Source organism: Apodemus sylvaticus, chromosome 8, assembly GCF_947179515.1.
Source record: "Apodemus sylvaticus chromosome 8, mApoSyl1.1, whole genome shotgun sequence".
Taxonomy (NCBI): Eukaryota; Metazoa; Chordata; class Mammalia; order Rodentia; family Muridae; genus Apodemus; species Apodemus sylvaticus.
Genome location: NC_067479.1, coordinates 66,812,244 through 66,835,134, shown reverse-complemented (window position 1 = coordinate 66,835,134; position 22,891 = coordinate 66,812,244). Strand labels below are relative to the sequence as shown.

The window sequence follows — 22,891 nt, the reverse complement described above, 5'->3', positions numbered from 1 at the left end:
TAGACTTGGTGAAAGGTGGGAGCTTTTATCCTTGGACATTTTCCAGCCCCAAATACGGGATGGGGAGCAGTTCTTTTCTGAGGTGTGGCCACTGGCAGGTTGTCATATATATATATATGTATATATATAATTGTTCACCCAATGGCTTTAAGGGGGGTTAACTAATACTGTGACCCTCTGGGGGCATCTGTGATAGCCATTCTAGAGATGATTAAGTCATATGGGTTCTGACATAATAGATGGATTAGCCCCTTGATAGCATCATTATTAGGAGATAGAGAGAATAAATGGTTGTGGTATATATATATATATATATATATATATATATATATATATATATATATGACATAAAGGTGAGAGAGAGATGTTGGGGCATTGAGGGTGTTGAAGGTGAGTATGATCAAGATACATTGAACACATGTAAGAAATTACCAAAGAATAAAAAATCTGAAAGAGAAAGAATCAACCTGGAAATGATGAATCTTGGCTGAAGGGGACTGAGGTACTCCAATATCAGTGCAGAGGGAAAGCTGAGAGAGACTTTTGGGTGGGTCCCACCTGTGGGGCCTGCAGATATCAGGGCTCTTTTCTGGGCTATGAGTGACAGACACGCAACCACAGCAGCAGGAATAGCAGCCCACTGAGACACAGGGCAGGGTTTGGTTCTTTGACTTAGAACTCATGTTTCGTGGAACACATCTGTGGAATGATGGAAACAGAAGGAAGTTTTGAGATCTCTGGTCCTGGTCTGTTATTTCATAGATGGGCAAGAACTGGAGTCCTGTGCTGATGGCTGACACCATGGGGGAGGTGCCCAGCTTTTCTCTAACACATTTAAAATCTGAATTAGGAGCTTTATCTAAGGAGTTCATGCAACTCCCACAGAAATTCTGAACATGTGTCTTGCTCTAGGGACCAAGAGCTCACACTGTCAAGGACCTGTGCATGACAGCAAGAGTGAATCGCAGGCTACAATTTTAATTTTCTGATTAATGCAACTAGTGAAGTCTCTCTGTCAAATGCGTACTGAAAAGGAAGCTTAAGTTGGCGAAGTGAAAAGCTTGCCTGGGTCATCCAGAGTGTCAGGGAGGCAGAGTGGCCTTCAGTCAAGTGCACATCCATTTATCTGAGAGCCAGGAGGAGAGCATTGCATATAAATATTAATAGTGGTTTTTAAGCAGTCAAAGGTGATGGTTTGAAGCAGATTCTTTTTTTAAAAAAAAATCTGCTCCCCATATTTGTGCTAATTCTAAAGGAATAATAAAAATATTCTGACAGTGCTAAATGGATTTTATACATAGGGCTTCATGTGGATTTTGTTAGGCTTGTGCAAGACAAATCAAATATGAAATATATAATAGCATTAGCCTCTCATGCTATATCTCTAAAACGTGGTGGTGGCACATGCCTTTAGTTCTAGGCAGAAGCAGGTAGATGTCTGATTTCAAAGCCAGCCTGGTCTACAGAAAAAATTCCAAGACAGCTAGAGCTGTTCAGAGAAACCTTGTCTTGAAAAACAAACAAAACTAATAATAATTATTTTATGTGTCCAGGTGTTGGCTTGCATGTATGTCTGTGTACATGTGTCCCTGGTTCCTGCAGAAACCATAAGAAGGCATCAGAGCCCTGGAACTGGAGCTACATGTTTGTAAGCCTCCACAAATACATACATGTGTGCTGGAACTCAAACTCAGGTCTCCTGGAAGAGTAGCCAGTGGTCTTCACTTCTGAGCCATCTCTCAAGTCCTGTGGTTTATATTTTATAATATTTTCTACTATAAATATATGTTCCTTGTAAAAAAATCTGCAGGAGGTAGATTTCAACAAACATTAAAAAAATAAAATAAATCTTCCCATATTTTCACAGCCTAGGGATACTACCTAATACTTCTGGTGCCTGTTTTTAATTAACACAGAATTTCTAGTAGTATTTTAGGGCTACAGAATATGGAGTAGTGCTGGGTGGTGGTGGCGCACCCCTTTAATCCCAGCACTTGGGAGGCAGAGGCAAGCAGATTTCTGAGTTCGAGGCCAGCCTGGTCTACAGAACGAGTTCCAGGATAGCCAGGGCCACACAGAGAAACCCTGTCTCGAAACAACGAAAAACAAAACAAAACAAAACAAAAACAGAATATGGAGTGGAAATCACAGAGTTTTGACACACCCATGGTTTCTTGTCATTAGCATCATAGCACTTATGTTCCTGTTCATGAATCAGTAGTGGTAGACCATAAAGAAGCACCACACACTGCCAGTTTAGGGGTTCACTTTGGCACGTGTGCCATGGTTCTCCACAGATGTATAATGGCATGGACTTCTCATTACAGAGTGGGCTTTTCAGTATTTAAAGACATACATGAAATTGATTTAGGGATGGAGAGATGGCTCGGCAGTTAAGCCCAATTCTTACCCTTCCTGAAGACGGCAGCTTAGTTTCTGGCATCCATATTAGGAGGCTTGCAATCGCCTGTAACACTAGCTTCAGGAGATCTGACTCCTTCTTTTGGCCTTTACAGGTAGACACACACGAACGGAGTACACTCACTCACACAGACACGCGTGCACATGGAAACAAGAGTTGGGGTAGAAGTGAGAGTGAATGTGATCAAAATATGTCGTGTGAAATTCTCAAATATATTACTGTATTAAAATAATCTAAAAGTTAATTTAAACTTTTTATCGGTGTATACTTTTACACATTCTCTTGACTAAAACAGTGATTGTTCTTTGGTTATAAAGTAGCTTATCTTATTTAGAATAATCATCCTGGCATATTGTGGCCATTCAAAGGAATTGTCTCAAACCACAAGTTTTAAAAGAATGCACTTGTTTTATGAATTCCTCAGAAATAACCACAGAACATTTTGGGAGGGTGTGTGTGTGTCACAGATCCTGGCATTGAAGAGCTGCTTCCCCTCTGCGATCTCAGTTGAGCCAAGTTAGGAAAGCAGTTCTTTGAGAGTTCATAGTCCAGGCTCTGGGAAAACAGAAGGTCAAAGCATCTTCAAGCTGAGTTTCCATGGATTTAAAAGGCGAGCCTGTATAGAGAATAGTCGGGAGCCTGAGTACCCACCAGGAGGAGGTGAGACGGTGGGCGTCAGGCGGTCGCCCAGGCAACGCAGCAGCTCTCACCCGGGCGGAGGCAGCCTGTTGGCAGGTTGGGAGCAGGAAAGAACCGGTATGTGGTGGCAGTGTGAGAGGCTGCGATGATCCGCAGTGGGACTGGGACGTGTGGAATAGAGTCCGGGTCTTTCCAGGGAGTAATCTTTTGGGAAGATGAACCGAGAAAGAGGAGTGGCTAGAGAGGATAGTATGGCAGAAGGGGCGGAGGCATGACTTGCAGTGAGAGACTGGCACGGTGGCACAACCTGGAGGTGGCACAACCAGGAGGTGGCACGGGTGGAGGTAGTGAGGGGCGGGGCACGAAGTGAGCGAGGTTGAGAGTGTTGTCTGAGGCCAAGGGCGTGGCCTGGCCAGGGGCTTGAACCTCAGGGCTAGAGCTTGGTTGAGGAAAAAAGCCCTTACCCGGCACGGGCAAGGAAGATGAGCTGGTGGCGTGGCCCCTGGAAGAGGAGGCTGGAAGAGCAAGGGAGGCTGTGAGGACCCGAGGAGCGGGTTCGGGGGCGTGGCTTCAGGGGAGCAGTGTGGAGGCGGGGCTTCGGGAGCGGGCTGGAGGCGTGGCCCGTGGGAGGAGGCGGCTGAGCGCGGGAGGGCGGAATCAGCGCTGCTCTTTCTGTGGAGGCCACCGCGCGCAGAGCCTAGCGAGCTCGGGGCTGGATTCCTGCTGGAGCCGGCTAGGGAGCAGGACCTCTTGGATACGCTGGCTTTGGAGCTTCGGTGGAGGGGGGACCGAGGAGGTGAGGCTACGCAGGGAGGCGCTAGGCTCTGCGGGACGCGGGCTCTCGGGTGGGTATCGCGGAGGAACTGAGCGCCGAGGATGGCCTCGGTGACCCGACGGTGTCCCGCTGCCAGCTCCTGCTTGTGGCTCGTGGGACCGACCGGAGCTGCTCACCTGTTGCGCCACAGTGAGCGCTCCGCCTGCTAGCGGCTGCGCTGGGCCAGCCCGGCAGCGCCCCCCGGGGAGGGAGCGGTGTGCTGTTCTAGCTGGTGCCTGTCCCCCGGGACGTCAGGGATTACCCTGAAACCCTATCTCCCCGCGCTCCCTGCTTGCTGGGCGGGCTGCAGGGTTGCGCCAGGACGACGGACAAAGGTTGGCCGCCACCGGCCCCTTGAATGCTTCCTTCCTTGGAGGGCGTGACCTGTGCACGGAGGGGATTGAGACGTTGCATTTTAGTTGGAGCAGTTCGATTAGAAAGCAAGTTTCTCCTCAGGTCCCTTTTGGGACTCGGACTAAAAGACTTGGGACGTAATCGTCACTTGAATCGGGAGTGAGTTGGCAGAGTTGGTTTGGCTCCATATCTGTTCAGGATATGGAGACTTGCTATACTGGCTGGTCTCGGGATGGGACGGCTGCAGCAGGGGAGGAATTCAGGTGGCTTGTGCTGGCGGACCACATTTCCTAACTGCAAAGTTGCAGAGTCGGAGCAAACTTCTTCTCCGAGTGAAAGAAAACAAAAATCCCTACAGCAAACACAATCGAGCCAAGCTACTATAGTTGCTGCCCAGCATGGGGATCATGGTATTGAAAAGTTGAATAGTAATTTGAATGTATTCACTGCTGGTTACCAAGGCTTCTTTGAGCCTATCTCTCCCTCCCCCACTATTTTATTTTCGTCCCCTTCCACCCCATTTCTGTTGTCCAGTGTTTTCTAAATTCTCCAGACCTTCTAGGTTTTTATGCCCATCTTTTTTGATCCCACTTTCAAAGCACAGAAATTTCACCGTGTTTGCTTCCCCCCCCCACTCTTGTTTTCTTTTTTCACCTCTCCTAACAAATGCTCCCTTTCTCTTTCTGTCCTTCTCCCCCTTTCAAACTTCCTCACAGCATTGTTCTCTTGGTGTGGGTTAATTATGCACCCCCACCGTGTGGGGCTGAGCCTTGTTCTCTGCCCCTCCCCCATCCTCTAGAGCCTTTGGGGAGGTTGCCTCCCGTCCAGTGTTTTCATTATTTTTCACTCACCTCCTTGGTCCCCAATTTGCCGCCCCACCCCCACCCGTTTAGTGAGCCTTTCCTTTATGTGTGACCTGTGTGTTACCAGGCACTCTTTTTCCGGCCTTTTTACCTGCTTCCTCCCCAGCCACAGCCTGCCAAGGCTCTGGTGGCTTTCCCAGCTCAGTTTGGTCTCAGATTCCTCCTGTGGTCCTCCCAACCCCCACAAGCCAAGAACACCACTAGGCTCAGTTTCCTCCTTTCCAGTCAGCCCTGAGTTACCTCACAGGCATAGGGTTTTTTTGTTGTTGTTGTTGTTGTTGTTGTTTTGTTGTTTTGTTTTTTTTGTTTGTTTTTTTTGTTTTTTTTTGTTTTTTTTTTTTTTGCTAGAAAGTCTGGAAATGTCACGAGGTCTTCTGCATTTCCACAGGAACACACTGCCTGGCTCTCAAGCCTCTCCATCTGCTGCTGTGTCTGTTGAAGTGGAATTAGACATGCAGTCCTAGAATGATGTCTTTATCAACATTAATGTGACAATCACACAACATTTACCAAACACTTTGCCAAGCAATAATATTCATTTAAAATCTTGTAAAGGAAGATCCACCACTGTCCCCATTTGCAGACGAGGACAGGGTGTGTTCAGAGAAGGTAAGCCTGCCGCGGTCATGTTTGTCATGGCTGTGTTGTTTGACTTAGTCTCATGGGGCCATGTGACTTCTTGACCTCAGACAGGCCCGGTATTCAGCTTTGGAAATGAGGTTGTTATTTGACATGTTTTGTTTATTTTGCAATGTGTGCCAGTTTAGGGCACAGAGTCTACGCTTGTAGGACAGTGCCTGGGGAAAAGTCAAATAGCTGATATCCTTCAGAAAGCCTGGCTGTCTCTACATAGATGTCTGAAGCCCGCTTCCCATCTTCACCATAGGACGATGGGAAGAAAACGTCATCAAAAGTATATTGATAACTGTCTCCTGTGTCAGAAGCTCAGTTTCACTTTAGTAAAATGGTCCCTTGGGTCCCCGAGAGCCATGAAGCTTCATGAGTCTTTTAATTTCTATTCCATTTTATAGTCGTAAACCTTGATCAGTTATTTCCTGGACAGTCTTCCCTTGTATGAACGGAAGGCAAGTTTACTGAGGGAGACTGCTAGCGTTATGGACTTTATTAGCTGGACGGGACCTTAGAAGCCACACAGCAGGAACATGGCCCAGAAATAAAGAGACAAGTTTGTAGAACAGCCACCGAATCCCAGAACTGGCCTTAGGACTCGGGTCTTTGGACTCCTGGCCCTACGGCTTGGCATGGAAAGCTACTTTATTTTCCTTCCTTTGAGTTAAACGTGTAGAACTGCACATTGAGTGTAGAATCATCTGTAGTTTTCTTTCCTATTTTGGATGAAACCTTAAAGATATAGGAAGAAAATGTTTGCCTTTGAGACATGTTGATAACATAATTGGGGTAAAACATCACAGAAATATGTGTATGTTCAGACGTTTTAGAAGAGTGATTCTTTCCAGAGCAACAGGAATGAACAGCTATAGGCAGACCTCTTGGCACACAGGAATTTCAACGTTAGTGACTGGAGTGCTCGGCCTCCTCACCTTCCTGGGAGAATTGCGTCATCACAAAGAACAGAACGTACACCTAAACGTACGTTTTGTGCAGGAGTGGCCGTGGCTTCTTGGGAGGAGGGAGGAAACATCTGTGCATGTCGTCTGTTCTCTGTGGTTCAGATAGTGGCAGCTGGGTTCCACTGCGCCACTGTTCGAATGCTTCTGGAGGGTCAGGGAAGCCGCCATGCCCAGAGCCCTACTGTCAGCAGTAAGATTTGAATCCATGATTGTCTGATTTATTAGAGGCAAGTGAATTCTCCAGTGCATCTGCGAGTGTAGCCTACGGTTTGCTGAGGCAAGTATGCCGCCTCAGCACCTTCTACAAAGGAAGATGGTTTCTCCTTGTTGAACTGACGAGGAAAGTGGGGCCTGTGAGCGTGAGGGTCCGGAGGAGCTGCATCCTGCTCTGCTAGGGGGTGATGCTTGATAGGACTCCAAGGAGTTGTGGTGTGTGACAAATGCAGAGATTGGCAAGTGCTTTTTCAATATAGTTCTAGCTATTTACTGTAGCATCTGAACACGTTGGTGGACACTTGCAAGTGTCTCAGACATAAGACTGTCACCTCTGTTGATGAGCGGCTTAAAGAACCTGGTTTCCTTGTCAGAAAACACAGTCACACACGGTTCAGGAGCAGCACCAATTGATGCCTTTGTGGGACACAAGGTGCTCAGACACTGGTCATTTTGGAGATCACATGTTTGCCTCTTGGGAGTTAAGTTAGCTGCAGGATTGATGAACTGGCAGAGAACTCTGTATATCTACTTGAATAGAGAAGGGCTCGCCAGCCTTGCCCCTCAGCCCCTGTTAATGGAGTGACAGAGAGGGTTTCATGGGGCCCGTGGCAAAGAATCAGAGACTGGCTCAGCAAGGCCAGGCTGGGATTTGGAGTGGGGAGAGATCCTTGGCTGTGAGCAGCTTCCTTAGGCCACTAAACTTGCCTCTCTCTTCTTCCTCAGTCCCTCCTGGTTAGCGTTTCACACATCTGTGCCTGGTGCGTATGGTATTAAACTAGGAAGGAGAGCCCTTGCCTATATCTGAAGCAGATGCAAGGGGAGGGCGAGACCAGACCTACTGTGTGACGACACTAGATGAGAAACCTGGGATAAAATGGACCCAATCCTGCAACCCAAACCTTCTTAAAAAGTGCTGGAGTACGTCGGATGGTGGTGGTACCAAATGGGTCAGTCTGTTGTGCTGGAGTGAGAACATTAGAGTTCAGAGACCAGGCCCTGGTGCCCAGATGGTGTATGTGCTAAAAATAAAGGGACCGTGTATCCTAGTTTACATGTGTACTCTTAAACACATCTGAGTAGGTTGGGTTTTTTCTGTGGAAGAAAAATGGCCTCTGCTTTAGAAAAGTGCTTGATTGCTACCCTTCAAGGGGATGGAGTGTCTTCTGTAATGTCAGAGCTTTGTTCTAATCCATGAATGGTGTAGCAATGGTCAGAGCCATTCAGACCTGGAGCTCCTGCTGTGTGTCACCAGCATGTGTGGTTGTATTGGCCGTATTGGTTTGCAGGGATACATTTACCTAGCATGTTCTGGGTGTTGTTTATGTGCTAGATGCTAACCAATCCCACAGTTCTCATGAAGAGGTTCACCATCTTGTATGGCAGGAGAGGTGGGCGTGTGAAAAGTCAAACAGTGAAGAGAATGTAGGTGTGGTGGTCATGGGAGGGCATGCGGCCAGGAGTTCCAAGATCAGGGAAAGCCCTCCAGGAGATGAGGAAGCACAGGCTGGCAAGGGCAAGAGCTGATGGGATCTTCAGGGCAGCATAAGCAGAGACTAGAGAAGAGACAACCGGGACCCCACAGGCTGTTTCTTATGGCTGCATACCATTGTTGTGACTGGTAATCCAGGTGTGGGGACATGTAAGACAGTCCTCGGGCTGCCCCCACACCTTTTAAGTAGACATTTGGGAGTGCAGGCCAGTAGCCATAATGTATGTTTCTTGTTCATCTTTTTCTTTTTTGTGATCCTGGGGTTGGAACCCAGAGCCTTGTGCATTCTGGGCAAGTGCTGGCCTATCTTGTGATAAGAAGCCTCACAGGTGTCTGATAAGCAGGGCTCTAGGATGTCTGAGTTCAGGACTTCCCAGGTAGTTAGTTTCCTTTTCTGTTGTAGTGAGAAAATGTGGTTTTGGCATTGCGGTTTCCCTCAGCTCAGCACCTGTCCGTATTCGTCAGGCTCCCGTCTCTCCTGTACACTTTATAATGGAACAAACCAATGAGCTCATGTGGAAGAGACAGAAGCAAATCAGACTCCTAATTTAAACACAACCATGTTTCCAGAGGTTAAAAATTTTCAGCTCCATCTGGTAGGACTGATGGATGACCATGACGCTGCATAAACCACTGTGTGTGAATCCTTGCACACTCTGCCGCCTCCTCCAGTGTCTTATCTTGGAATTAGACCTGAATTTGTTGCCAGTTTTTATCCAAGTCCGTTCGGGAAGGAAGACTTTGCTTCTGTCTCTTGGCCAGGAGTCGCTTGAGGCTGAAAGTCTTCAGGGGGGACAAAGAAGAAGCTGAGTAGGGCGTGGGGTACACTGTGTCAGAGGAAAGGAGAATTTCTTAGCATTTCAGTCCTTGGCCTCATGGTCTGTCTCTGTAGCCCGTCAGCTGTGTGATCTGTGAAGGTGTTAGCCTCTCTGTGCCTCAGTTGTCATATTTAAAAGCTGGAGAAAGTAGCTGGCTTAGTCTCTGCTGCTCTGACCAGTGTGTGTAGTTTATAAAGAAGGGAAACGTCTCCCTTTTCTGGAGCCCAGGAAGCTGGGCATGGAAAGGCTTTCTTGTGGTAGCCTCACAGGGCAGAACTGATGGAAGGGACTAAAGATACAGGCATCATATCTTCCCAAGGCACATAATGGCAAATGGAGGGGCTAGATGGCTCTCTGAAGCTCTCACCCTTTTGTGTGTGTGTACACATACATGTGTGTAGAGGCCAGAGGTCTACATCCAGTCTTTTGCTCAACCACTCTCAAATATAAATAAAAATAAAAATAATACATATATAAATTATAACATATGTTAACATATAATACATTATATATCATATACTAATATGTGTTGATATATAACTATTACATAATATGTTATATATATCATATATAATATATATGTCTTAAAAGGATCTCACCTAGCCTAGAATTCACTTACTTGCCTAGACTAGAAGCCAAGAAACCCCCAGGATCACCCTTTTCACCCTCCTGAGCTCTGGGGTTTCAGATGTGCAATACCACACTGTGTTTTTTACATGGGTGCTGTGGGTATGAACTCAGGTCCTCATACCTGCATGGCAGACACTGACTAAGCCACCTCTCCAGCTCCCTTGAAGCTCCTTTCATGGGGATCTTAATCCAGTTCATGACTTAACCATTCACCAAAGCCCTCACTTCTAACTGCCATCACTCTGGGGTTTACATTCCTTTTTTTTTTTTAACCATCCAGGAAAAACCTTTATGAGGGCCTGATGTTGTAATATGGGAAAAAAGTTTCCTGAACACATATTGATAATTGTTTCAGCTGAAGAGTTAAGATTTCTGCGGTATGGGGCTGGAGAGATGGCTCAGCAGTTAAGAGCACTGACTGCTCACCCAGAGGTCCTGAGTTCAAATCCCAGCAACCACATGCATCTGTAACGGGCATCTGATGCCTTCTTCTGGTGTGTCTGAAGACAGTGACAGTGTACCCACATACATTAAATAAATAAATCTTTAAAAAAAAAGATTTCTGCGGTATGTTGGAACTATCATTAACAAATTGATTGCTGTCCTCTCCCACAGCTGAAATTGTGAGCAGTTTCAGATGAGACCCCTAGGCATTGGACTGCTGCAAAGCATTGCACACGCAGTCACGATTGTGCAGTGCTGCTGTCATAGGCTGAGTGTTAGGTGGATGCATTGGTAAACAGCCAGCTCCAAAGTGTTGCTAGGCATTCTGGGAGTTTTGAGGATGCATCTAGGAACGCATGTACCCACATGGGGTACACACAGTTTGCAGATCTGTGGCTCTCTGCTATGTTCTGAGAACTGGGAAGTATGACAGACACTGTGGCTCACCACGTCTACTCCTGCTAGCTTCTCCGAGGGGCACAGTTTAGAAGATGCTGATGTGCACTGGGGACATTGGTGCCTTAAAACTGATGGGAGTGTTCCAGTGCCTCTAGGCCTGACTGGTCCAAGCCAGTGTCACTTTTCCCACACCCCATCTGACTTGGTCTCTCTTTGGCATCAGATCTGTTGTCTAGAATGAGAAGGGCATTATGTTACAAGCTACCTGTTTCTAGTGTATTTGAAAGAATGTGTAACTTTACACATTGTCTGCCCAGCTGTGCACATTCATTCCAACCTCACTTCTTTTACCTCAGTGGACAGCTGTTGCTGAACTAGCTGGTTGGTTGGTTGGTTGGTTGGTTGTTGTTGTTGTTTAAAGATTTGTTTATTTTATTTTGTTTTGCCTGCAGATATATCTGTGCTCTATGTGTATGAATGGTGCATACACATTGGGTGTTAGATCTCCTGGAACTGGAGTTATAAATGGTTGTGAGCCACCATGTGGGTGTTGGGAACCAAACCTGGGTCCTCTGCAAGAGCAATAAGTACTTTTAACAACTGAGCCATTTCTCCAGTGCAGGGTTTTTTGTTGGTTTTGTTTTTGTTTTAGGAAGTGAGTGTGGAAGTCAGTCACTTACCTGCTATGTAAGTGTTCCACCTCTGAGCTCCACATCAGCACCCTCAGCTCCCCCCCAGTCCTCCCCCCCTCCCAAGACAGGGTTTCTCTGTGTAGCTCTGGCTGTCTTGGAACTCATCCTGCAGACCAGGCTGACCTTGAACTTAGAAATCCTCCTGCCTTTGCCTCTCCAGTGCTGAAATTAAAGGCATGCACCGCTACTGTCTTGCTGCACACCAGTGATTTTTTTTTCAGGTGTGTGTGTACGTGTATGTATAATGTGTGCTTACCTTGAACACGGAAAGGGCAGAGGACAACTTTCTAGAGTTGATTCTCACCTCCCACTGTGTGGGTTCCAGAGACCGCACTTGGGTCATGTGGCTTAGCCCTTACTTGGTGAGCCCTTTCCCTTGACTTAGGTTTAGGTTTGCAATGGCGGCATTCTCTGTACTTGTCTTATATGGTAACATGATTATTCAACTTTTAATAATAGAACATCTGAAGGACATTTTTCATGTTGCCCTTGTGGGCTTTCTTTGAACCCTGCTGAGATTAATTAAATCAAATCCCATGCAACAATTATCCTAAAATATCCTGGCAAGTAGAAGAAATATCCTAACAAGTTATTAAAACGAAGCTGACCTGAGACACTAAGGTTTGAGCAAGTGGCCCACAGAAAGCATGGTGCCCTCAGAAGGAAGCCTGGGATAAACCGCCTGCTCCCAGGTTATTTTGGTACTGAATTAGCCCTGGCGATGTGCTGAAACTAATTATATAAGGGAGAAGTTTGTGAACTCATATCCTGTTCATGATTTGTTCTTTTCTGTGGAAAAGTTAGAGGATGGTGTTAGTTTTGTTTTGCTGGGCAGTGCAGGGCTGCAAACACTGGGCGTTTACTGTTAGACTGACCTCACATATTTAAATGTGGATCGCAACTGGGAAGAATTGATTCACTGTATTTGTTCGGCTGCCCAATTACTAAGTGAGAGGGAAACTTTTGTATAGCCAGCACACAGGCCACTCAGTATGACGGTAAAGACTAGCCGCCATTGTGTGGATTTAGCCCTATCAGAGACCTTGCCCACAGCTTGAATAGGGCTTAGAAAGCAGGCCTTCAAAGGAATGGCAGTTGCTTAAACGTTCGTGGATCCGTCTGAAATAACATCCTCTCTGTGCTCATTTGAACAGTAGAAAATGTATTAATATTTAGTGAAGGTTCAGTTGTATTCAAAGTGAGTTTATATATTTCAATGAGAAAAATTAAATGTTAATGCTGAAGAACCACAAGTAATAAAACATATGCCAGGCAGAATAAGCACATTGCTCTCGCAAACGCTGTGTTGAGAGCTACTCAGCGGCTCTCTACGCTTTTTCCTGCTCTTACTTTCCTGAAACAAACCTGAAATCCCCAGGGCCAGTGCCCAGCCCTTCTTGTTGAAGGGCCATCTTGTTTTACCAGAGTGAGCTGAACCTCGGTGTTAGAGCCTCTCTGTGTCCTTGTACTGTCAGGACTATGGGACAGGCTTCTTTCCCTTGTGATGCCTTGGTCCCAGACTTGGCCATTGTCTCTGTCCCAGTGAGCCTCGGGTGGGGACCATGATGGTACACCCATCCAGAAAGATGGGCTCTGCTGCTTCCAGCGTGCTCAGGAGTAAGCTACCAGCCATGTTAGCTCCCCTGCACATGGTGTCAGGTTCCCAGTCACGCTGTCATTTTAGCAGTGGAATTGTGAGTAAGTACCATGGAAGCTTCTTTAGATTATTCATTTAGGTGTAGGTGTGATAAGAATATGAAAGAAAATGAGTACTCTGTCCTCAGATAATATCATTGTTTTGTGAATGTCAGAGTGTACTTACATAAAGCTAGGTGGCTGGGGTCACAGGTGATAGAACTTTATAAAATCCCCATCATGTATGTGGTCCTTTGTTGGTTGCTGTGTCAGTACATGACAGATGATGTTCCAGCCAGGAGTTTTATAGCCTGTTGCTGCTCTCTGGATTGCATCATTTCTCTTGAGTTTGATCTGACTTTGTGATGTTTTATCCATCATGGCCCTGGGAAATGGCAGGCCATGCTATAATATAATATATACCATGTAGTTTTCAGTCATGGCACTCTGTTATCTCATAGCAACAGAACTGCCATTGACAAGTGTTGTGTGTCAGCTTTGTAGGGAGACTTGAAAAATGTCTATTCACGTTCCCCAAATAGAGAACCAAAGTATGGACACCACAAGTTTTACTGGGGTTACTTACAGGAGCAGAAATTCAAAGTTAGCTGTGTCACCAAAGCCCACCCCAGCGTGGGTGACAGCTCAAAAAGCTGGGCACCTGAAATGTACTGCACAGTCAGTAAGCAGATCAAGGGGATGAAGAGTGTCCTTTCTAGGGGGCTCAGCTGATCTCAGTCTCTTCCAAGCAGCTCAGCTGGTCTTTTCAAGGGTGCTTAGGTGGTCTCTGTTCTTCCAGTCAGCTGAGCTTGTCTGAGAGTCACTGTCGGGAATCCTTACTGCTTGTATATTCTTGATGAGGGAAGAGCCTAGTGAAGTTGGTCAGTTTCAGGGACTTCCTGAACCTATTTTTGTGTTGTCTTAGGCCCTTCCCTTCAGAATAGAGTATTTTAAGCTTCCCTGTTGCATCTTATTGTCTCACTCTCTTGTAAACGTTGTATCTTAAAAATCCTGTTGTTTTACTTTCCTCTTACACTCTATCTTATTTAAGGTTTTGTTAGACAACTTTTATAAAGGAAAACGTTTCATTGGTGCTAGCTTATAGCTCATAGTTTAGTTCATTGTCATCTTGAATGACAATGGTGGGAAGCATGGCGGCATCCAGGCAGACAGGGTGCTGGAGAAGGAGCTGAGAATTCTACATCTGGATTGGCAGGCAGCAGGGGGAGAGAGAGACACAGAGAGGGAGAGGGAGAGAGAGAGGGAGAGGGAGAGGGAGAGGGAGAGGGAGAGGGAGAGGGAGAGGGAGAGAGAGAGACTGGTCCTGGTTTGATCATTTGAAACATCAAAGCCCCACCCCTAGAAAAATACTTTCTCCAGCAAGATCACACCTACTCCAATAAAGCCACTTATTTAAATAGACCTTTTTCCTATAGTCTATGGAGGCCATTACCATTCAAACTGCTAAACACTTCTAAAGAAGTTTGTCTCTAAGATAGAAGCTTTCAACCTGGAAGGAAGCTGATACACAGCAGGCTTCCTAATGACACCTGACTATCTCATACTGCTGTTCTCCCTAACCAGCACCAGCCACAGCAGCAATGCTGTCCATCTGAAAGCAACTCCTTCTCCAGGGAGCCTGCAGGATATCCCAGGCACCCACCCCAGGTCCTTTCAGTCCCAGAGCACCATGCAGCTATGCTGACCCGAGTATCAGCATATAAGAGGACATGTTCCCACAATCTAATCTTAGCGGAACTTGAATGATAAATAGCTCATCATCTCTTATTGAAGCCCTGTTGCTGAGTGAGAAAAGGAGGAAGCCATTCTAGATTTTTCCTTCTCAGGTGACTCTCCTGCCTGGTTGCTCTGCCTGCAGATGGTCTGTGCTGCTTACTGTTGGCTCAGCAGAAGAAGAATGTGCAAGGCTTAGAGGCCGCTAGGTAGCTTCTCACAGAAGTGATCTTGGAGGAGGAAGAACTCTTTCTAATCCTTGTTTGTAATCTGACCTCTTCATACAAAGGGCTTACCCTCAAAGGGCTCTGACCTAGAAGCCTTCTGGTAAAACACAGAGGCAGAGTAGTCTAACATTACAAAGGTCACGTCTTTAATTTACCACATTGCAATACTCAAACACTAGCAGGTGGATGCCTCAAACCTTTTATTTTCATGTTTTTTTGTGACCGTAACAAAATCCTGAGATAAAACAAGTTGTGAGGGGGAAAAGTTTATTTGAGGTCTTCACTTTAGAATTTGGTCTGTCGTCAGGGGCCTGTGGCAAGGCACAGCATCATGATGGGGACCTTGTGGCATCACTGTGGTGGGCATGTGTGTAATGGGCGCTTCAGTGTTGGCACAGAACATAACCAGACACCAAATTCTCTACACAAAGGAGACTTTATTTCCCTGAAGGGACAAATAGGAGGGGGTGGGGGCAGCTGCCACTGCAAAGGCGGCAGCAGGTGTCTCTGCAGAACTGGTTTTTAAGGGGAAAAGGGAGAAGGGAGTCTGTGCTTGGGTGAGTTGATAAGTCCTCATTGGACAGGTTAGCCAGTGTAGCCAAATAAGTGAATTTTGATTGCTGGACCTTGATGTTTAGTCTCAGGAATGAGTCAGTGGCCAAATCAGGGAATAGACCTTGGGGGCTAGCCTTAGGGAGAGGGAAGAGGAAAGGGCAAGCCTGCTGGCACCATGTTTGCCATGCTTGGGTCTGTGAGGGAGCCAGCCCTTCAGTGTGACTCTGCAGACATAGACACAGTTCATGGTTACCAGGAAGGGGACGGGGCTGGGTTTCCATCTCCCCTTTAAGGGCATGCCTCCAGCGACCTACCTCCTCTCAATAGGTCCTACTTCTTATACCTTCCAATAGTTCCATGGGCAAGGGACAGAGCAGGGTGGGCCTTTGAGAACATCCCAGAGCCAAGCCACTGCAGCTTGTAATATGCACGTCTGACTTGGAAGCCGCATTTCTTCCATTTCCAGTTCTGACTTAGGACTTTTTCATGTCTTCCTAGGGTTTCTTTTTAAGCCTGCTGAGATTAATTAAATGAAACACCAGGTAATAGCTATTCTGAAGCAGGGGGGCTTATTAAATTTCTGGATTATTAAATGCTGAACCACTGAATTGACTGAGTCAAGAAGATTGTAGTTTTTGTTGTTGTTTTGGGCAGACACTGCTGCTGGCCTCAGTTTCTCTTCTGTTCTGCTGGAAGGGTCTTTCAAGGAAGGAGAACCTGTTAGCCATCAGGATGGTTGTTTTTTAGGCTTTCTTGGAAAATATGTAGAAGCCACATCTTCCCCTCCACACAGTATCTTTGTCCCAGGTTGGAGCTTTTGAGCTTTGTCAATGGGACACTCCTCTGAGATGAAGATAGTAGTAATCTGGGCAGATCAGTCTGGGATAAAAAGATCCTTGTGAACTGAGACCGTCAGCTAGAGAGCTCTTAGGTCCTAATAGTCTGAACTGGGACAGCTACCCTTTCTGGACATCCCTCCAGGTCACCAGAAAACTCCCTGGACACATTTAGGGTTTCTCTGTGTATGTAGCCCTGGCTATCCTGGAACTCTGTAGACCAGGTTGGCCTCTAACTCAGGATCCAGTTGTCTTTGCCTCCCAAATGCTGGGATTAAAGATCTGCACCACTTCGTCCTGCTTACATCTAGTTAATTTTGATAGAGAATTCAAAAGGAAACAAATGTCTAGAATGCATGTTGGTTTTCTGCCCAGGGATGTGCTGTGTGAGGGAGACTGGGGCTAGTGAGCCCTGGTTACACATGCACCCCTGTCCTCCTCTGAGACACACCTTTCTCATGGAGTTGGGTCTGAGAAGACACTTCCCTATTGGGAGGGAGGCCAGCCTTTGCTTCATCAGGGAGAAGTCAGAAGCTACCACTAACCAGATCTGCATGGTCTTCCCAAAATATGGCTCCTGTGCCATCCATGCCTGAAGCCACCTGGAGAGCCTTGCCCGTGGGCTGTGTTCTGGCCTCAGCACCGACAGTTCTGCAAAAGGGGTGAGGTAGTGACCCTCCGCTTAGAGCCCGCAGGACAGACCTGATTGATCCTGCTGCTTCTGTGTGGAGCTGGAGAGACAAGTCTGTCAGGATGACAGGATGCCCGTGGACCTGTCTCAGGAATGGCTTTCAAGCTTGCTCTCCGGACTTTCTCTTTCCGTGGTTTCAGGTACCCAGAGTCAGCCGCAGCCTGAAAATAAATGGGAGAAAGTTCTACGTAAATAACATACATACATTTAAAGGAACTTTTCCTTAAGTGTATTCTATTGTATCATTATTGGTTGTTGTGAGACTTACTGTGTGCCCAGTGCATAAAGTAAACTTTATCATAGTGTGTGTACATGTGAAAATACAGTGCATATAGTCCTCTATATGCAGTGTCTGCAGCATCATGACCCCTTTGGGACTCACGGAACATAGCTCCTGAGGATACTGAGGATACCACACCTTGCTTCTCTCCCATGCAGCCATGTAGGTGACAGAGGATGTTACAGGCATGGGGCAATCATTTCAGAGGAAGGGGTGCAGAGGGCCAGTGACTCAGGGTTTGATGGTGGCGTCTAGGTGATCTCTGTTGGAGTGCACACTCACACTTATCCCTGGTTTGCCTACGGAATCTGTGTATACCTGTTATGAGATCAGAATACTAAAAATAACAACAACAATAACAACACCAAAAAGGTCTCTGGCTTTGGGTGTGATGGCACACCTCTTAGCCCAGCTCTCAGGGGGCTGAGCCAGGAGACCCCAAATTCCAGGCTGGTCTAAGCTATTATAGTGAGACCTCTACTAAGAACAAAGAAAGGGAAGGAAAGAAAGGAAGGTGGAAGGGAGGGGGAGGGATGGAGGAGAGAAGGAATGACACACTGGGAATTCACTCATTCATATTTAATTAATTAATTAATTAATTAAGAGTCTCACTGTGTATCTCTGACTGTCCTAGAACTCACTATGTAGACCAGACTGGTCTTGAACCGACAGTGATCCATCTGTCTCTGCCGCCTGAGTTCTGCAATTGAAGGCATGGACTAATACTGTACGCGACTCACACACCTTTGATCTATCTTTGTTGTGACACTGCATTCCAAGAACTGCCTGCATAAGTTATGCTGAACTTCAATACAGTGGGACTAGAGTCCATACCGAGGTCACCTCATGTCATTTATTTAACCTCTTTTACTAGGTATGGCTTTGAAGGCCGCTTAGACCAGATCTGTCACTTGTTAACATAAAAAAGTTGGAAAATATGGTTAATTATGGTGTCACTTTTCTCCTCGTGACATCATAGTTTCCTTTTAATGTTTTCATTTTATATCACACACACACACACAGACACACACACACACACACACACTCACACACTCATGTGTGCATGCATACACACACATAGCAAACAAACAAAACTGTTATTTTCTGGGAAAACCAGGTCTCTCGTTAACAGGACCAAGCGAGTCCAAGGACAGGTTAGGTACACTGCATCCTGGCATGAGGCCTTAAAATGACCCTAGCCTTGAGGTGATTGAATCTGCTTTGTTTTCTGTAAAAATGAAGCCTGTTATCCTTGACAGAAGTTCTGCTTTTTCAAATACTAATAATGCAACTGCGGGCTGATGGGCTGTTAGTGAGTACTAGCTGGCAGGCCTGTGCTGCGCTGCTGTGGGCTACGTTCCTCCTCCCTTCTCTGCTTGTGAGTGGCCGCCTGCCTAATCCACGTAAGAAGTCATAAGTTACCATTTGTCCTTGGTCAGCTTTCTAGCTCACGTTCAAGCTCATACTGCTTAGCTCCTTTATTCCTCGAAGCATAGTGGATGTGAACACCACTGTTCTGGATTCATCATTGCTTTTAATTATTAATAACTAATAAGAGCTGGGTATGATGGGTCACTCTCCTTGTCTCAGCACAATGAGGCTGAGGAAGTTTTTTCTTTCGAGGACAGCCTGGGCTACTTAGTGAGGGCTTATCAAAAATAAGAGTCCCTCTCCCCTTAATATGTGGATGAAAATAATACTCCTTCATGAGAGGGCAGGCAGCTGTTAGTCTGGCCAGCATGATATGCCTTAGGTAAATCAGAGAAGGGATTCCTTTCATCCTTCTTTGTTCTCTCAATGAAATGTGTCTTGCACAGATGTGACCCCCCCCCTCCTTCTTGAGTTGCTACCTCATCTCTTGTGAGTCTATGAGTGCTTCAGACTGAGAGTCATGACGTTTCCATCTTTGCATCTCTGGTTTAGATGGGCATGCCTCTTGGGGCCTTGCTGGACAGAGGAATTACTAGTTTGCGTTGGCACTATTTGCAGCGTCAGGCCTCCACTAAAGCTCTTGGGAGACATGGGTGGAGTGGGGTGCTATATGGTAGCCACATCCTGCTTCTCTCCCTGAGTGCCAGGCAAGACGACATTGGGGACATTATGAAAGTTTTAAAGGAAGCAATGTAGACAGCCAGAAACTCTAATATGTCCACAAGGCAGTATGGTCTAGTGTTCCAAGAGAATACAGTTGGTGTTTTTTCTTTTTTTTTTTTTTTTTGAGGGAGGGAGCATATGTGTGTTTGTGTGTACTGAGACACATGTATGTGTGGTACATGTGTGTGTGGTACATGTGTGTGCTTATGCATGAGGAGGTCAGAGATCAACCTAAGCTGTCCTTCATCAGGAGCCATCCACATTTTTTAGAACTTTATTATTACGTATATGCATGTATGATGTATGCAAGGGCATGCACATGTCATGGTGCGCAAATTGAGGTTAGAGGTCAGCTTACAGTAGTTGATTTTCTCCTTCCACCATGTGGGTCCTGGAGACCAGACTCAGGACTCTAGACTTCAGTAGTAACACTTTACCTGCTGAGCCACTGCATTGTCTCCACCATCTCTCCACCTTTCTAGATGTAAGGTAGGGCTTCTTACTGGTCTGAAACCTTCCAAGTAGGCTGGGCTGGCTGGCCAAACGGCTCCCTGTCCTTGCCTCGTCAGCAGTGAGTTCACAAGCATGTGCCACCACGGCTGAGGTGCGTGTGTGGCGGGATGGGTGTCTGGAGCTCAAACCCAGGCCATCATGCTTGCAGGGCAAGGACTTTACTTTCCGATTTTTAAGTGAAATTTCTGTGTTAGATATAGGAAATGAATTCTGTGCTTTAAAATTCCCTCAGTGGGCCAGACAGCTTGGATGGTATCTCAGTCCATCACCTGGAATGCTGTAATCAGCACACCATAGAGTGGGTGGCCTGGGCAGAAGCGTATTTGTCACAGGAGGCTTTAAGGTAAAAATCTAGACATGGTAGATGTCTAAATACTGCTTCATGATCCACAGAAATTCCCACATGACAGGGACCAAGGGATTTCATTGACATATATGAGTTCTCTTTGCCTTATTCACTTAACAGAGGTGCTCCCCACCACAATATTTTTTTATTTTAGCATGAGTGTTTTGCCTGCATGTGTGTGTGCACTGTTGAATTGTGTGCCTGGTACAGGTGGAGGTCAGAAGCAGGCATAGGCATCCTGGAGCTTCAGTAGTAGGTGGCTGTGAGTTACCATGTGTGCTGGGGACAGGACTCAGGTCCTCAGGAAAGGCAGACGTTCTCCCAACCACTGACCCATCTTTCTCTAGCCCTGAGACAGGGTCTCTTGCTGAACCTGGAACTTAACATTTGTTGGCTCTGCTGGCTCGCCTTCGAGTCCCTTTTGTTTCTGTCCCCCATTCCAAGCAGTGGGCTTCCAGATGTGAATGGCCACACCTGGCTTTTGTGTGGGATCTGAATCTGGTTCCTCACGTGTTCACAGCAAGCACTTTACCTTCTGAACCATCTCCCCCATCCCTCTGAAACTCCATTTTGCAGAAACCCCACCCATTAAGTAACAATTCCACATTCTCCCCTTCTCCCCCTCCTGGCAACCATCATAAACCCTGCTGTCTCAGAGTACAGGGAGCATCGCATCCTTGGTTTTGAGATGCATTCCCTTGATGTGTGATGATGCTGATATCTTCATATGTGCTTATTGGTGATTTGTGTCTTTCCATACATGCCTGGTCAAGTCCTTTGCCAGTTTAACTGGGTAATGCCATTTGGTTGTTGAGCTGTGTTCCTTCTTCTTGATTTTAGACTCTCACGAGACTAATAGTGTGCAACCATTGCTCCCATGCCACAGATTTTCTTTTCACTTAGTGCTTGGTGTTGCCTGCTCAAAGTTTCTTCAGTGACTCCAACCAAGCCTTTTTTTTTAAATTGTCTTATATATCTGTTCTTATGCCAATACTACTATCTTGGTTTCTGTGGCTTTGGGGTAAGCATAGAAATTGTGAGGTATAAGGTATCTTTTTCAAAAACATCTAAGCTCTTCTAGGTCCCTTAAATTTGCATGTGAATTATGGGGTAAGCCTTCAAATTTGTGAAGTGTAATTAGCAGGGATTTTGGTGATCTTACATTGAATCTTAGATTAATTTGAGGCACGTTTCCATTCTGACTGTGGTGAAGCCATTTGTTGAGGTCTTGAATTTCAACATCGTTTTATAGTCTTTGAGTGTAAGTTGTGCATTTCCTTTGTTAAAGTATCCCTGAGTATTTATTCTTTCTGGTGCTATTGTAAAAGGATTTCTTCCCTACAGCTCCCATGGGAACGTTTATTGCGGCAGTGTAGAAGTGGGGCTCAGTCTTTTCCATTCATCTTAACTAGCAGGCTTGCTGAGCACATGTACTTACTAGCTCAATGGTTTTTTTTTTTTCAATGTTATCCTTACTATATTTTCTGTGTGACATTATGACACACGATGAGAGATGGAGAGATGGCTTTATTTCTTTTCCTGTCTGAACGTCTTTATCTCCACTTTCTGAGCTGAGCTGGGCAGAACAACGTGGACTAGAAATGGTGGCTGCGGCACCCCACCTACCCTGTCCTAGGGGAGTGTGCATGTTTAGAGACGGATTTCGTCAGCTTGCGTACCTTTCCCGTCTGTTCCTTTGTTTATTGGGAGTTCAATAAAGTGAAATGAAGTATTTAAAGTGAAATGATCATATAACCTCTTTCATTAATGGTGATAATATGTTTTATTAAGGGTTTTTTCCTTCATATACATTTAGGTTTTTAAAAATAGTGTCTTTATTAATGCATACAATGTATTTTGAGTACATTCACTACCCTCTCCCAGTGTAAGGGATTTTTCTAGCTCATGAATTTGGCTGGCTAGTGTTTTTATGACTTCGGTTTCTAAAGCCATAAGGATGATTGGCGAATGGTTGTTGGGTTGGCTTTCTAGACACGGTCTCACTACTGAAGGTGTCACGGGGCTGACCTTGAACTTGAGACCTTCACACCTTAGCTTCCTGAACCCAGGGATCCAGGTGTGGATCGCCAAGCCCCAGCTGCTGTGTTTTCCACTATTGTAGTATTTTCTCCTAGTTTTGTTGTCAGTGTTTCCATATGAATACATATCTGTAGGTGCCTGTGGCTGTGGAGATGTCCATGACTCGTGCCATATGTATATGCATACCATGACTGTTATTTTAAACATACGCCTGAGTATAGCAGAGAGTGAAGCAGGAGGCACTGTCCTGGGATCCAACTCTGGCTGTTTGGAAATGAGCTGAGAGCCCTGTTCTGAGGCTTGTCCTTTGTCTCTTCCCCCGTATAACAGAGAATTAATTTAAGCCCAGGAATAAAGTATAGATTATCTGGTACAATATCTTATACTAGTAGACAGTTTGTAAATGATGACTTACAGGGATATCTTCAGCTCCTTCTCGTGAATCTGATATTAGCCATACCCTGATATCTATTATCTACCACGTTCTGGTATTAATTTGAATTAATAGGTGACTATTTCATTGAATTCTCAGGTTTTGCTTATGGATGAGTAGCTGAAATCTCCCCTT

General features: G+C 45.9%; 1 protein-coding gene across 5 annotated transcripts in view; it reads left to right on the top strand.

The window, feature by feature from the left end:
• The first annotated feature begins 3,720 nt into the window (after positions 1 to 3,720).
• Spata13 (spermatogenesis associated 13) overlaps positions 3,721 to 22,891 on the top strand; it is a 128,633-nt gene continuing 109,462 nt past the window's right edge. For 3 of the 5 annotated variants that reach the window (XM_052191271.1, XM_052191266.1, XM_052191267.1), the window contains exons 1-2: positions 3,721 to 3,857; positions 5,481 to 5,701. The gene's annotated coding sequence lies outside the window, so the exon portion shown is untranslated. The remainder of the gene's footprint in view (positions 3,858 to 5,480; positions 5,702 to 22,891) is intronic. The other 2 variants (XM_052191270.1, XM_052191269.1) reach the window with 1 other exon arrangement.